The 17,465-nt window shown below is 33.5% G+C and overlaps 1 long non-coding RNA gene across 1 annotated transcript in view; it reads right to left on the bottom strand.

Annotated features, from left to right (window-relative positions):
* Positions 1 to 17,465, bottom strand: part of LOC307181328 — a 592,448-nt gene that overhangs the window by 540,904 nt on the left and 34,079 nt on the right. The window contains exon 3 of the long non-coding RNA XR_013826451.1: positions 8,423 to 8,592. This is a non-coding gene — a long non-coding RNA (uncharacterized lncRNA). The remainder of the gene's footprint in view (positions 1 to 8,422; positions 8,593 to 17,465) is intronic.

Consider the following 17,465-nt stretch of genomic DNA (forward strand, 5'->3'; position numbering starts at 1 on the left):
TATCACAATTGTGGAAGCTGGAAAGCATTAAAATGAGTGGAAATATACCTAACATAACCAAGAAATCTGAATCATAAATCCATAAAGGGTCAATTCAGAACCAATTTAATTTTTTCCATAGAATCCTAAAAGTCACTAGGCATCTTGGATGCAGAGTAAATGACAAGAAGGCTAGACTGAAAACCTGTTCAAGAGTCACTCGAGAATACAAATCCCTTTCTCTGCTTTGCTTAGCAAGATGATTTCTTCTTCATTTTGCAAAACAACTGGATATTTATTCTGTGGATGAAAAAGTTAAAAAGAATAAGCAGCAACAGAGTCTCATTGCTAGGCACCATACTTCAGACTGAAGAAAATATGAGCGTGCATATAAAAGGTGCTGATTTACATGCAGCACCTTTCCTTCACTGGGTTCCTTGGGTGACTGAAACACTGAAGCCAGGTCTTTACTCTCCAAGAAAAATATTTGAAGAATCTTCTATCAGGAAGCTTAGTAGCCTAAGAGAAGAGATGGGACGGTTCTGGACAGAAGGGAAGGGAGAGAAAGGAAAAGAAAAGAAAGACCATGATAGCACATCCTCAACTAAAATATCCAGTTCGATCACCCCATCGTAAAGCTTGTATCTGCATTTTCCACTCACATGCTCAGTGCTTTCATAAGCTTTGTAGTGCTACCGTCTTAAATACGAGAAAACAACAAAGAATAACTAGAAAGATTTGAAAGCTACTAATGGGCAAGATGCTGATCAAAACAAACAAAAAGAAAGAAAACATTTGGAAAAAATCACTACATATAGAGGAAAGAAAACATAAAAATAAAATATACCAGAAAGATATATGATACAGGAACTGTGAAACAAGAAAGGCATCCCTTGTCAAAGAAACATTCAACAAATTTGAAAGGAACTTTTGGACATTAACATTTTGGTGTCAGTGCTAAAAAACTCACTAATAAGTGTTGGAAGAAAATGCTAAAGATATCTCCTAGATATTATGGGAAAGAGAGAAGGAGATGGACTGTAGGAGAGAAAAGAGCAAAATATTAGAGGACCTTCCCAACATGCCCAAATAATGTCCAAATAATTGGATAGAATAAAAAGAAAAAATAAAAAAAAGTACAGGAATACATTATTAACATTCATAAAGATAATTTCCCAGAACTCTAGGGCATAAGGTCCAGATTGAAGGTACCCAACAATTGCTCTGCTCAGGGAAGACAGACCCAAACATCATTCAGGAATTTTTGAAAATGGGGGGCAAAGAGAAACTTCTAAAAGATTCTAGAGAAAGAAAATAAGTCCTAATCAAAAGATCAGGAATCAAAATGGCATTACTCCTCTACATTTCTAGAAATGAAATTGATGAAAGATGGTATTCCCTACCTAAAAGTTTATAATGACCTGACTTATCAATTAAGTGTGTCTGGAGAATAAAGATATTTTCATATGTACAAAACTGCAAAAAGTTACCTATAAAAACCCCTTTCTCAGAAAGAGTCAGAGAACTACCTGGGAAACAAGAGTTAATTAGTAATATTATACTTCAAAATATTTATTTAGGACAAAAGTAAATATGTAAGATATAGTACCGTTCTCTTTAATCCAAACTTATATCTAGCTTTGGGGTTTTGATTTTGATTTCAAGGATACTTGAAGGTGAAGACAATATTAATGACACCTTTGCTTTTTTGTGTTTTTCTATTTAGCTTATTGGTAATTTTTCTCACTTCAGTAAATATATATAAATAAAATTATTTAAATAAATACAGGTTTTCCATGGTCCTCAAAGTTCACATAACTCTTTTTTAGTAATTAGAAAAGTTCATTAATACTTTCTGTAGCAAAATCTTACTGTGGGTTCCAAAGTTTTTCAAAGAGGTTTCACCTTTGGTGCCTCCAAAACACTGTTTGGACAGTGGAATAAACTCTAGAATGGACTAGTAAGATGGAAAGTTAAGAAATTCTGTTGGATTTCTCAAATTGTTTTTAAACAATGCAAGATAAGCTCTGATCATGTATTTCTCTACCAAATACCATGAGTATGAGTCTCTGTTTTTTCTTATACTTGGCTTTAGGCATCCATATAGAAGTGGAGAATACTATTATTATTAATATAATATTATTATTATTCTCTTTTGACAATCATTATAATATAATGCCAACAAGAGCAATGAATTTTGTTTCTTCCCCCCTGCCCCTCTGATACATAGTGCCTAACAAATTACCCACCCAGTCAATAAATGTGAATAGATGAAATGGATGGATAAATGAAAGAGACAAAGGAGTGTGATAGAGTCCTCAGATGATTTGGAAAGGAGATTCCAGGATGATAGTTGTACATGTACATGGGGTAGCCCATCCAGATTATAACAGGTGAGATGATTCTGAAAGACACTTTTTCATAAAGATTAAATCTTCAGAATACCTGCTGCACCAAAATGTCTTGAGAGATGATATAGGTAATACACAAAAGTTTGGGTTGAATTAGAGACATACACATATGAAAACTAAACAAACAAGAAAGCAAAATTAACTCCAGGAAAAAAAATCAAAGAGTAAACAGCGAAGAAAAAAGCTAAGCCCTTATTTTCTATAGTTGGAAGTCAAAACATAATGTTCCAAAACTAAAAACAAATGAACAAAAACCCAAACAACAATAAAAAAACAAAAAGATCTAATAATAGAAGGTCATTATCTAGAGATATTGAGTCAATTTTCAAAGTAATCAGCTAAAAGAAATAGAAGCCACTGTTGCTGAGAAACAATGGCAGTGGGATGCTGTTTCTCAAAATTAACCTCTAGAAATACTTGACACTTTTTACTATGTGCAAGGATAACTGAATAAAGTAAAAACTTCTAAACAAATACACAAAAGAGGACTGATGTACTTGAGGATGGCCTCTGTTTGCCAGGCACATGCCCCCAACCATAATTCCACTCCAGGAAATTGTCTATGCCCATTTTCCTTTGGAACCAACATCACTAGTTATCTTTTCCTCCTGAGGTTAACAACTCCATTCTTTCAAACTTCTCGCGACTGCAAAATCTCATTATTGTTCCATTAGAAGTTGAAGGGCTAGTTCTTCTAAATTTTGAAAACATCTTATAATTTGTGAGGAAACTATACTAGTCCTTGACTCTTTTGTTTCCATTTTTTTATCACTGTTTTTCATCTGCCATGCTGCTGAGGATTATCATGAACTTTTTCAGCATAGCATTCTTCCTGGATTTCATCCGGAATTATTTTTGTATCCAGTCTAGGAACTTTACTTGTTACCTTTTACATTTGCTTTATATCAAAACAAGTTTCCTTCTAAATCCACTACTGATAACAATCTCAAGCAGGAATAAGTTTCAAGCCATTGAAGTGAATAATTTCAAGTCATTGAAGTGAACAGTTTGTTGCACACATTTTCTGGGGTTCAAGATTTTCAATCCCTCCTCCACATGTCTTCCTTCCAAGCAGCCTGTATGCATGATACATTGAGGAAGATCAACTTGCAGTTTATCATCCTTACATCCATCTATGTCCAGATTTGCTAAGAATCTACTCTCACTATTTTTAATTGCTCAAGTAACATTCATTTATTTCTTCTTCTATTCTGAAAATCTCCTTCTAACTCACTTTGCCACCTAATAATTATGTAACACACTGGTAATATTCAAATCAGATAGGCACTTTATGACCCTAATCTTGACTTGACCTGACTTGACTTCTTTGTGGCATTTAACACTAGTAGCCATTACCTTTCACTTTAAATTCTAACTTCATAATTTCCAGGACACTGATTCTTTTCCTGCCACTATAGTTTTTGTTTGTTTGTTTGTTCTTTTTGGCCACACTGCGGGGCATGTGGGATCTTAGTTACTGGACCAGGGATCAAACCCATGCCCCCTGCAGTGGAAGCACAGTCTTAACCACTGGACCACCAGGGAAGTTCCAATATAGCTATTTATTCTCAGTATCTTTGCTGGCTCTTTTTCTTCTCTACTTTATCTATCATTATTTTATTTATTTATTTATTTTTTGCTAAATGATTTCACCTATCCCTGCAGCTCTAATGTAGCCACCTACATTTATTTATCCTCTTTATATCTCAAGGTCAGGGGTTTCCAAAGACCTCCAGGTTAGAATTTGGCTCTCTCAGAATCCTCACCCTTCATTCATCATTTTACCTAAACTTCTCCTCTTTCTACTCTTTATCCTGTTACAGAAATGCCTAAAGAAGGGAATCACTCTGATGATTTTTGCGTGTGTGTGCTTTCCTTCACAGCTCTCTTTACAGGCTCCCTGCAACCTACTGCAACTTACTCTTGTCTTTTCTCTGTATCTACTCCTTTCCATTCCTAGAGCAGGGGCTTCAAGGTTCTGTCTTGAGAAAGACATCCCAGCTCTATACCAATTAGTGGAATACTTAAGTAATTTATTTAATCTCTGTAAGCCTCAGTTTCTTCATGTGTAAACTGGAGATAACAGTAGTATCTAAGTCATAGGATAAAGTGTTAATTGATGTAATACATGTAACTGTTTTCAGCCCATTTCCTGACTCTGATACATACTACTTTTATTCTTAAGGAGGTAGAAGACTAGCAAATCTATTTGTAAAGTGAAAAAGAAAAGTAAAAAGAAGGAAAAAGACAAAGAAAAAAATATTAGTGTGTTGGAAATGGTGTAAACTCATGGTTTATAGAACATTTGATTATGTCTCTTCATCACGCCTTTGTGGCTGTGACCAGATTCTTCCTTACCTTGACTGTGGCCTTAATTTTCACATTATGTTTATGATTTCTTTTCCTCTCTTTGAGGAAACTTTTCAAAAACTACTTTCTTACAGGTAGATTACATTGAATAATATTTCCAAATATTGTTGTAGTAACTTTTAAAACAGTTGCATTTCTACAGGTTAGACCAGAAAGTGAATTTCTGTGAAACTAATCAGATTTTCACATTGAATTCTAATTTAATTCAGGGATGTGTTCCCACCTTGCTGATGACAATATGCGGCAGAAGATGACAAGACTGCAGCTTCAGCTGTCATCAGCACAAATCAGGAAGAGTCAGAGATGCAAGCATCAGCTCTTCCCATAACATTTTCTTTTCTTTTCTTTTCTATCCAGGATGCAACAGATGTGAACAGCAGGGAATCAACTTTTATGTCTCTAGCAGAATTCCACTAATTTAAGACTTCAGAGACCACATTCCAACTTTGTCATTGATTTTCTAATTCCTTTTTGGCAAGTATCTATAATGTGTATTGCCAAATAATAGGTTTATACAGGTATATACTCCACCAAAAAGTATATGCTGTGGAAAGTTATATCTTTATACTCCTCCACAGTAAATAAATCAATTTAGACATAGGCAAATCAACGTTTATAGAAAATTATGTTGTTCTAAGTATCCTACTTTAATTTCAAGTGTGGACAGAAGGACTTTATTATTCAGTATTATGGTGCATTTTCATATTAATTATCCACTGGAAAGAAAATAATGCCAAGAAGTGTACACTCTAAACTTGTTCATGCACATTTCAGTTTCGCTTAACTTTTCTCAGTTCAGGTTTTTTAATTGAAACCGGTTCATCCTTCCAAAAATACTAATGGAAAGGGTTACAATTGAACAAACAAAATAGTGCTTGAAGGCTCTGTGACCTTTAGCAATCCCTAGAACATTTTAAGCTACTCTAAAAAACAAAAAAAAAGAAAGAAAAAAAAGCAGAAATGCTGAATGTTCTGCCCACACATAAGCATATGGGCCTCCCTAGAGACTCAAATCACAGGAAATTTTTCATGTTATCCCCACAGCTTCAGTTAATGCATGTAATAGAAATGGATATTAAAAATCTATTCTCATTTATTGTAATATGAATGCAAGTGGAGAAAACAGTAAAAATCTGCAGTGTCTGCACATTTCTTAGCACTCCGGTTTGTGAGAGAGTAGGAATTATTTATGGACATTCTGGCACAGCTCTAATATTAAAAGGGCTACATGTCTTTCTCCATCAAGAATTGCAAGTTTTAAAGTGTCCTATAGAGATTTCCATGAATTAACCTTCTTAAAAGTACAGGGAGAAATATCTGCTTTTTCATGGATTAAAAAGGACTTAGATGTGTGATGTCAGTGTAAGTCTTTTATTTGCATTGCTTTATACGAATTTACCACGTGACTTTATTAAAAAGAAATAGAGGTAGTTATCTTTAGTAGAAAAGATTAGAGACAAAACTACGCTGGCATTTAAGACTCTCTGAAATCTTGTGTTTATGCCTGTAGTTCAGTGTCATGTGTTTACCACATATACAGAAACATACAAAAAACAGGAAAGTAACAAGGCTTTCAATAAACTAGCTTACATTTAAAAAAAATATGCTGAAGATAGTGGAGTTCATATTCTCCTAATTAAGGAGTATTTTCCCTGGCCTACTGGAATAACAGGTAGTTAAACTGATATTCTGTTTTTTAACTGATTATTAAACTAGGTCAATTTCTATATGTCGATTCGAATCACCAACGCTGATTCAAGTATACATATTTTCTCATATTGAACACTAGGACTGTACAATAGTATCTAAAATAAATCTGCCCAATCGTCTGAACTCAGGGACAGAGCCATGTGTTACTATTAGGGAAAAAAAACAATAAAATAAATAAATAAATAAACAAAGACCCAAGCAAGCTGGTGAGCCTTCCCACCTTAATTCATACAATTGAATATTTATACAGCAATATAATTTTTATTGGGAATAAACTAGAAATCTATGTAGAACAGGATATGAAAAAATGGGACAGGTAAGTAAAATATTTAACGGTACCATAAAGTGTGTAGCTGGGAAGCAGCAGCTATTTTGCTGAAGAAGGAGATTCTTTTTATCCAGATGATAGAAACATGTGCTGATTGACAATACCTTTAAAGATATCTGAGGAGGGGTTTGGGAGTGGGCAGATATCCATGCAATTAAAATCTCAGTTTTCCATTGCCCTTGACAATGGAAAACTAAGAATAACTACATTCACTGTAAATATCAACCTTCAGGGGAAGTTCCCTGATAAGGAACTTATCCCTGATAAGGTATCAGAAGAAAAGGGAGACTTCACAATCATATTCTTTTTCACCTGTATATACTTTATATTATATAGCATAGGCTTTTTACTTGGTATGTTCATTACAGATATGAAATACAGATTTTAACTTCTTCAAGATATTGTCTGAGGAAAAAAAAAAAAACTTGGAAGAGTAACAAAAATATAGTCCAAAACATTTTTGGTGCTTTTGCTTACCAACTTTTTTTCCTCTTTTGCAAAACTCAACCCACAAAATAAATCCTGTGTGAAAATATAAGGTATTCCCTCCATCTCTTACAGCTTCCATATAGTTAGTTACCCCAAATGACCCTACTTCAAACTGGCAGCATGCCTAGCCAGCTATCTAAGCAGATTTTTGTCTTAGTTTCTGTGGTTATGCTATAAGGCAGATTCTTTATTATTTTCCAATAAAATATTACCTGAAGAGTGATATAGGCTTAATGTGTGATCTGGAAATTAGATTTACCTGTTTTGAAGGCAAATTATTCACCCACACTATCCATCTCTTCCCCTATATATAGTCATGTCCCTATTTAACAAGACAATAGAAATATTTGGAGATCGCCTTTAGCATAAAACAAATAAACAAACACTACATTATTAGAAAGATGTGTGCAATGTAAGTTTGAAACAGAATTACATATATTTAATAGACAAACATATATTTGAAGAATGTTTGAACTCATATTTGATATTTGCGGAATTAAACACAGAGGAGGTATCAGTGTGTGTTTGCCCCTAGAATGAACCCGTTTGATTTGATAAATCATAGTACAATTTCAGCTTTAACTTTCTGTAATTCTCTGATTATGTATTTTTTTAAAATGAAAAAAAATATAAACAAGGAGTAATAAGCAAAGCCCCAAATCACCATAATTTGTAGTTAATCTTTTGAATCCAAAGTTCCAGAAGATAGAGTTTACAATTGGACATTTTAGCTTTTTATTCCATACTATCAATTTCAGCCATTACTACCAAGAAATTGACCATTACAAGCAATGGTTCCACTTCTCATCTGGAGTCCAGAGCCTCACTTTTTTTCCACAAATACTTGTATTGATTATATTCAAGGTTTCAAATGGAAAGCCTTCTGAGTTAAACAAGTTTTATGTTTTAAGTAATGTATTGTGTACATTTATTATGAGACTCCTTTGCTAAGCTAGTTTCTTCCTGAAGAGTCTATGTGTACATGTTGTCTTGGCATTGATGCTATATCACCTTGCTGAGATAGGTTATATTTTCAGTCACAATGAAACAAAGTAACTCCAAGTAAAATGCATTCATCTGCGGAGCTTTAAAAAAATCTCAAGTAACAAATCAAAAGTAATATAAATAGACTTACTCATTTGAGAGAGAGGAAGAAAATAATGAAGAGCTTTTCCTTGTTTCCATCCTTGTTCCATTTTGGTCACTACTGCTTCCTCTGCTCAATGAATTTAATATCATCAGACATGGCAAACTGTCTGAGGCAAATCTGTGCAAACTTCTTTTTGTTTCTCATACAAATGAAACCTGTGATAAGTAAAATATTGTTTAAAAAAATGGAAATTTAGTCAGGATAATATAAAATTGTAAAAACTGAATATAGCTGTAATAATTGTAAAACTAATTCTGTTGGATATTCTTATGTGAGAGTCATCTGAAAACATGAATGGACAAAACAGTGATAGAATAGTTCCTTCTTGGGAGATGAATTTTTAGTAATGTAAAAGTATAATAATAAATATTCATTGAATAGTTATAGAATTAATAATAGTTGCATCTCCCTAGGAATCAAGCAGACATCTTTAGCACAAATCTACAGAAAAAAATCCACTGGAATTGAAGTCATTTGCAGATGATGTCACCACCCTTCAATAAAAATTTAAAAGCAGGCAGATAAAGTTATACAGTCTATAAGAAATGTTCATTGGATAGCTTTGGCAATTTCCAGAGCTCTTTGAAATAACTGGAAATAATATCATACGGTGCAAATGGATAAATTAGAGTAAACTCAATCACAAAAGCAAACATCGACAAACAGAGGATTTGGTTTAAGAAAGTACATGAGAAACTCATTCTGAAAACATATCTCAAGCTAGGACAGTAATTTTCATTTTAATTTTTTCGAGTTCTTTGATCTAAAATATATATGCTACTCTTCACATGTCTCAGCAGGAGACTTGGCCTTGGGTCTGTGGCTTAGCTGAGTAGTGGAATGAGAGTGATTAGAGTGGTTGAAGATGGGGTAGATGACTGATGAGGCAATTTGCCCTTTCTATATCCACACAAGCTTTCCTGAATCTAACTTCCTATCCTGAAAAGAAAGACAGCAAAATCTCTGAAATGTGACATTTTCCAGATAGAACAATCTGAGAAACCCAATTACATTCTCATTCACTCATTCTTTCTTTCTACTACTCTCCTTTACTGTAACTAAACTCAGAGATATAGTTATGGTCTCAGCAGGGCAGCCAGTATCTAATTGCATCCATTTTCAATTAATGTTTGATGAAGCAGATTTCTTCAAATTTTCATCCTGCCTAGGCAAAAACCAGTTGCATTTGATCTACACTTTTAAATTATAAAATTCTGTATTGTACTAAATTTTAGAGGTAAATGAAATAGCAACAGAGAATAGTTTGTGGTCAAAGAGTTTGCAGGATGAATATAATTTGCGCAGAGTGAAATTAGAATAAATATCCATGAGATTCTCGTCAGTCTTTCTTTTTAGCTCAGTTCCTGACAAAGGCAGATAGTATAGTGTGAAAACATTTATTTTCCATGTGACCTGGTCAGTTTCTTGGTAATGGCAGTGGCTGACATTTCTTAGGGAAAAACCTAACAACTTTGAGTGCACTGCAAGATAGCCAGCAACATGATTTTATTTTTCAAAGATTTCCCAAGATGGGAGAAATATTCATAGATAGACCTGACAAGCATAGTGATTGCTTTTCCTCTGGGTAATAAAACCAGCTACATTTTTCTTGCTTTCGCCTGTAGTTCTTAAATGCAAAAGAAAAGCAATTATCACATGAAATATATGCCTAAGGTACTCTTCCTACATTAGGCATCTATTTCTCTTTCTATTCAGGATTTCCTTTTGGAAGGACAGAAAAAGTCCAGGCTATGTAAGATATGTCTCCCAAATAAAATATTTGTGAGACTTGCACGGTTTATTTTTAATCAGTTTTAGTGACTCTAATCTAGACTGAAGTCAGTTTTTCTCTAATTATAACAAGAGAGATTCCCCTAAGCCTATTATTTTAAAGAAAAAAAGGCTTAGAAACAAGAAAAATTCTCATAGTCACCTTCTAACAGTTATTCTCTTTCATTTTTGAAGCTTTAATATAAAACAAGCATCTGAGACAGGTAATTAACTGATGGGAGATTTATGTAAAAAATCCTTATGTTCTCTTTAAAAATTGTATTTCTTAACTTTCAGATCTTTCACAGATGTTTTCTTTTTGCTTCAAGCAGGAAATTTAACTTAGTATACCACTGTTTCCTAATTAATATCCAGAAATGATAAAAACAAAATTAAATTATGATCTGGGTTTGGGTATTTTATAATAAATCTCAGGCTGAGAAAAAAAAAGGATACCTTGAATGCCTTTGGGAAAAAGTAATGAGTTTGATTAGATAGTAAAAAATTCCATTTCAATTTTGGCATAATCTATCAATAACTCCATTTCTCCCTCATATTTGAAAGGTCACCCTAGTTGGATCTAGTCAATTTTGAATCTAGAGGGTCCTCAATAGACACATGTTTAATGAATAAACGAAAAGATTAATTAGTGAAGTATATGTCCAATATCTGTCCAAATACGCATATATACTGAAATACACCCCTGCACATACATCAGGAACTGTGCTAAAATGCAGAGAACACAATGATGAATGAGATAAACATTATCTTAGATATGATGGAACTTTCATTCCAGAGAGAATGAAAAATTGTAAACACGTTCTTTAAAAAGACAAAAAAATTTACAACTTTTGATAAATTCAATAAAATAAAATCAATAAATCAATGGGGTAGGGAGTGATCAGATATTTTGTTTAGAGTTAGGGAAAGTCTTCCTGAGGAAGTGACTCTCTGAGCTGAAATCTCAAGGAAAGGAAGGAGCTATCCATTATCCGAACTGACAGGGAGGAAGGGAAGGGAGGGAAGAAGGAAGTGGGCAGGGAGAAAGGAAAGGAAGGAAAGGAGGAAAGGAAGAGAGGAATAAGAAATACTTGTTAATTCTGCAACATCTGTACTCTAGAATTACGCTTCCCCAGCAATGTTCTTCCTGTGCAAAGATCTTGAGCAGAGAACTGGAGAAGAGTCAAAAAGGAAAGGTAAAAAAAATTCCTGGCTTTCACAAATAAAAACATATTTGGTTCTGAAAAGTAAGATGAATAAATGTTACACAGATCCCAAGAAAAGTTATGCAATACATTTCTAAATATTTTGAATTTCACTTATGAGAAAGATTAATCACCCATAATTAGCATCTGTTCATTAATACCAAGTGTAGCCAGATTTAACTATAACTTCCTATATTGATCATGCTGTAAAATTGCTAAGAACAGATTTCTAAACTTCCACAGGGCATTCAAAAATCCTACAGTGTGCATAACTGGGGAAAATATGTCTTAGGGAATAATAAAGTTATGTAAATATATAACTGACAATTGGTAATAATGCCAAATTAAGAGGTTTTCTCCAGTGATATGCTATAGAAGCCTGCCACCCTATATTAAGGATTAAATAAATAAGAAACCCAGATAACAACAGAGGCATTACTGGTAGGGCATCTATGATCTCTGGAAAGAAACAGAGCATTACTAGCTAGGAAGAATCTCCTTACCAAGGTCTTTCTATAACTTTTTTTTTTTTTCTTTCTATAACTTTTATCTTTGGATCCCAGTTTGATCATCTGGAGGTGTACAGAATATTTTCAATCTTTCTTCTATGTAACACCCCTCTGAACATTTGAGGAAAAATATCATATTCATATTTTCCAGCTTAATCATTCCTTATATCTTTACCTCTTACTCTTATTTTTGACCATGTTGGCTAAGGTTCTCTATACACATTTCAGTTTATCTATATACGATGTAAAGTGTGGTTCCAAGCAGTGAGCACAGTATGCCAAAAAGACGGTCAGCTCTCTGATATTTCAAACCTGGAGCTAGATGATGACTGGGAACTCAGTCACTAGTCAATTGGCTCTATAGTTTTTAAGGCCTCTAGCGTATTAGACATCATCCATCAACAACGGTTCAACAAACATAAAGATTATGTGAACATAAGAATGAATTAAGTTTTGTATACTATTTTATCAATAATTCTGTACCTACAGAGAAAAGTCAGTAAAGGAAAATCAGATTAAACAAAAAAATGACCCTCAATTCAAAAATTCTACCAGTAATCTGATACAGTGTAGCCTTTCTCATTGAAGTTGCTCTATTCTTAATCAGTAAAAGCAGCTTCCTACATACTCTAGCTATGCTTTGGGTTAATGCTTTAATCTCTATTAAAGCATCTTCATTGGCTCATTGATCCGGATGTCTGAACTTAGTTTATGGGTGTGACAAAACAATTTAAAAAATTTTAAATGTCACTGAGCTATTTCTATGTAAGCTGAATTAATTGATCTTTAATGTGTATTATACTAAATGCAATTGTGACAACTTTTCAAAAGCATATTAATACTGAGAAAATGTGACGTTTATATCAAAATAGATCACATATATTGAGTTTAGTCTCTCAATTTTTCTTTACCTTGATTTCCTCATCTTTGAAATATGTTTTGATTCTGTTATCATCCTCTTCCCAGTATAATTTTGCAATTATGCCTTATCTTTCAATGGTGAAGAAATAAAGATTTGAATGACAAAATGAATGATTGTATAAATGATTGAATAAATGCAATGAGTATTTGGTGAGAACTTGAGTTCTGTGAGAGATGAAGTTCAAGAAAAACAGAGCTTTGAGATTTCACTAAGCAATTCTTACAAATTGGATATAGCTAAAGTCAACTGAATTTGTAATAGTTAACAGATACTCTTAGAAGTGTATATTAAGGTTGCCAGTGGGAATCAGGAGGTCAAAGGACAGAATAGATGCATGATTATTCTCCAGTATAGGCTCAACACACAATCTCAGAACTACAGATTTTATAATCTCCTAAAATCCTGAGAAAGATGAGGGAAGGTTCTAATAATCATCTTAAGAATTACAAAAGAATTTTGTGCTGTGGGTATTTGACAATAATTGTGAATTGTTTGAACAGCAAACTGATTATAAGATTGTCCTCATCACAACAGTTGAGCACGACAGCTTGATAACAATGCATTTGTGAATTTGAAAGCCAAACATATGCCATGCCTTTTACATATGTAATTGCTTTTGCTCATACAAATAGTAAAGAGAGATATGTTTACCTGATTTTTAAGTACAAAATTGGTGGTATTTTTTTATTATTATTATTACTTGAAAATGAACCGCCCCCCCACACACACACACATTAAAATGCCTCCAAAAGTAAAAATTACCCATTGTAAATAAAAGAAGTAAATGAAATTTGCCTTGGTGTTTCTCCACCAAAGGAATAATTTCTAAGTTTTTGATATACATTATTCCAAATTTCTGTCTAGGCCTGCAAAATTCATATTTCTTATATTTTGTAAATAAGTCAGATATACACAAATGTGTGTATGTATACATATATTTTTTCAAAGTTTTTCAACACAATGAAGTCAAACTATTCCTGATGCTTTTTAAAGCTAAAACCTTTTGTGTACACCTTTTTAAATTAGTGTATATACACAGATTCATTCCTTTTAATTGATATAGTACATTGCATGTATGTTCATACTTTATTCAACCAATTTCCTACTAAAGTCAATTTAGACAGATTCCAATTTTTATTAAAATCAAGACTACAACAAATGCTACAGCACATATTTTTCTACTTTTTCTATTTTTCATGTTATTATTTTTGTAAAACAGTTTCTTAAGATTATTGGGTAATAAAGTTTGGGAAATTTTTATAGATAAAAACTGACTTCTAAAATATTGTTCCAATATATACACCTATCAAAACTATACTGGAGTACCTATTGCTCCCCACTCTTTTCAAAAATAAGTGTCATTAAACTTTCTTTTTAATTTTCCTAATTTGCTAGAGAAACAAAAGTGACAAGTCATCATGTCTTTGTTTGATTTTCAGAGAGACAATTTATATTTAAAGTCAACATGCAGGTAGTGAACATTCTATCCATGGATATAGAAATACGACAACTAGATTTGTCCTCGGGAGATGCTTTTTGACTGATATTTCAGCCACAGACAGTGGGATTAGCAAACAGCAGTGAACAATAAAATAACAACCGTTTATTTGACTTTCGATTTCTCAGAACCTTTCAGTATCCTCCCATTTACTTGCTTCTGAGAGGGTTATTAGACTTAGGTCTTAAAACACCATGGTATGTGGATAAAATCTTATTCACTTACCCCCTTACATCAAAAACATTAATTTTTACCCGTGAGAAGTTTACAATTTAGTGATGAGTCTCATGTGTAAAACAAATAAAATTTTAAAAATTTAAAACTATATGGATGGCATTGTACAGACTTCATGGATACAGAAGAAGTAAAGTAGGAGAAAATTAGTTGCAAAGCCCTCAATTAACAGAACAACTAACGATCTGGTTTTGTTTTTAAATCACAGAAAGCACCTTCAGATCTTCATGATTATCCTTGTTATCACAGAGAGCATTATAGGAAGTAAGAAAATTGTGCAATCATCAGCAAGTAAGCTAACCTCATTGTGGCTAGTAAATTAGGAAAGATAAGAAAGCAAAGTTTACCATACAAAAAGAAACTGATAAAAGGAAGAAAGCAATCACTTTCCCTCAACACTGGTCACCAACAAAAAGTACAAAGGAAAGTATTAAAGATGTGTGTGCAGTTTTAGGATTGCAGCTGTATTTACCATGCACTCTATCTCTGTTGCTGTTCTGCTGGCAGAATTTGACCCTGAGAACCACCTTTTAGAGATAATAATAATGATTTATATACACTTAAAAATCAGAGGAAAACTTATGAGTTTCACACAAGTAGTTTGTATTTTCAGAAAATTAATGTCGTTTCCAAATACAATGCTATCAAGTAGGTAGGCAAAATGTAAATATCTTTGAAAAATATACCTCTATTATCCAAGTTGAATATTTGGTGGGGAGTAGAAGCTGTCAAAAGCCTAAGCATGTGCAGTATTTCAACACATGGACCTAAACACACACATATATACACCTAGTTTTAGTCACTGAATCGCTCATCACCTTGATCCCAAATATATACTCACAAATCAGTCATGTTTATAATATGGATGAATTTATTTAGCTCTGTTTCAAAACTGAAGCTTCCTTGGGGCTAATCTGACCCTAACTTTAAGCTCTGGGCACACATTGAAAAAGAAACCCTTCTGGTGTGTCAAGTTCTCGTACCTGAGTATCTGACTTGATAACCCACCATATAACAAGTCTTTCTGGGATGGAGTATTTGTTTACTGAATGAGGTCACTTCAAGGATTGGAGTTCTGCATCTGAATCTGGGTTTTATGGCCAGAACCTCCTAATGGCCCAAATCCTCTTAATTCTATAAGGACCTGTGAGTATCACTTGCTCTGAGATTCTTAATGACGTCTTACTGATCACCAAAGGCCAAGAGTAAAAATCACATGGACCTTTGAGTATTTTAGATTTAGGAAATGTAATTAGCCTAAAGATTACTTTATTTCCTAAACTCATACTCTTTACAGTATTAATACAAGGTTTCCTTTTTTAATTATGGAGGAGCAGATCGCTTTAAAAGGGGTACAGCTTAAACTCTGAAGTAATAGATGAATGATTCATTTCACTACTCCAAAGCAAAGACACTTAATAAGAAGCTTCAGCCAATCAGAGCTGCTATACAAATTGATGAGGCTCATCTGGACATTTCTGCCTCCTGGTCTTCACAGAGACCATGAAGCCATGGAGCCACGGAACTGCCACAGACAACCAGCTTTAGGAGGGAAGGATCTACACTTCTTTGCCTCCGTTTGCCTTTGGTATATTGTGCCAGGGAAAAGTTCTCATAATATCCTGGTTCACTACCCACCCACAGAATCCGAAAGACCTTTTTCCAGAAAGATTCAAGTTTACTCATCAAGCTAATAATGTAACAATATAAACTTTACAGCATGGGCCTAATCCAGCACAAAACACGAAAGGTAAGGTAGAGAAGATGGTGAGTGTAGGGAAGAGATATGTGAGTGGGCATTCACAGGTGATTAGTCAGGAAACCAAGTAAGGCCCAAGTAGTGTGATACTCGGGCCTTATGTTATGGGCTAGCATAAGCCCAAGCTTATGTTAGCACTGCCATAGACTTCAGACCACTCTCTTCCAACAAGAGCAGGAGTGTGCTTTGTAAAATTAAGAGGACTGAACACAAAATAACATATTCCAAACTTGCACAATACAAAGCACATAAAACAGTACGTGCCTATATAGATGATGGTAAAGGCTTTCTTAGGAAGGAAGCAATTCCACTTTCTCCAAAGTACTTCATTTTAAATGGCCAGTGTAGGCACATTCTCTATCTTCAATACTAGTTCATTTATTATAGGCAGTGTAACAACTGTCAGATATTTTAGAAATAGTGCTAATATGGGCACACACTAGAAAATCTTTAAAGCTTAACAAGAGGAAAACTTTATAGAGTGTGAAAAAATCCTATTGCATTCATATCTTCATTTTTCCCTTGGTGATTTTTATGTTAGAATGACTGCTGTGATTGTAATACTAACACAATCTGTTCACCCAGACCTAGGAGAGAGTGATTAGAGTTTTAAAATAATACACAAGATTCTTTATTAGAAAGACTTAAGATTGTCAGAAAATCTTTAAGTTGCAGCTGTTTCACTCTTCAAAGGTTTGTACTTTAAGTATCCCTTTATTCAAAGGTAATTGATTGGGGATAGAAGTATAAACAAACATGTTAATTTATTATTTTTGCATTATGTTTTACCTGACTTTGGGCAATAACCAGACAGAGAGGTTAATTTTGTTTTCAATTTCATCTATAATTCCTCACAAAATTCCTATACAATTACAAGAGAGGAAAAAAAATTGAGCATACAAGATTTGTTTTATTTTAATTATCTGCTACACATTTTGGAGTGAGAACATCCCCAATAACGGATATGGCTAAAGGATAAATTTCTTGATTAAAGAAATAAATTTAGAATAAATATCATTAAGCATTAATCACTGAGTTAATTAAAATTTCATATATTATATATATATACACACACACACACACACACACACACATACCCAAAGTCTATTTTGAGTACTTATGATGTACAAG

The sequence above is a fragment of the Stenella coeruleoalba genome (genome assembly GCF_951394435.1).
Source record: "Stenella coeruleoalba genome assembly, chromosome: 2".
In the NCBI taxonomy this organism is placed as follows: Eukaryota; Metazoa; Chordata; class Mammalia; order Artiodactyla; family Delphinidae; genus Stenella; species Stenella coeruleoalba.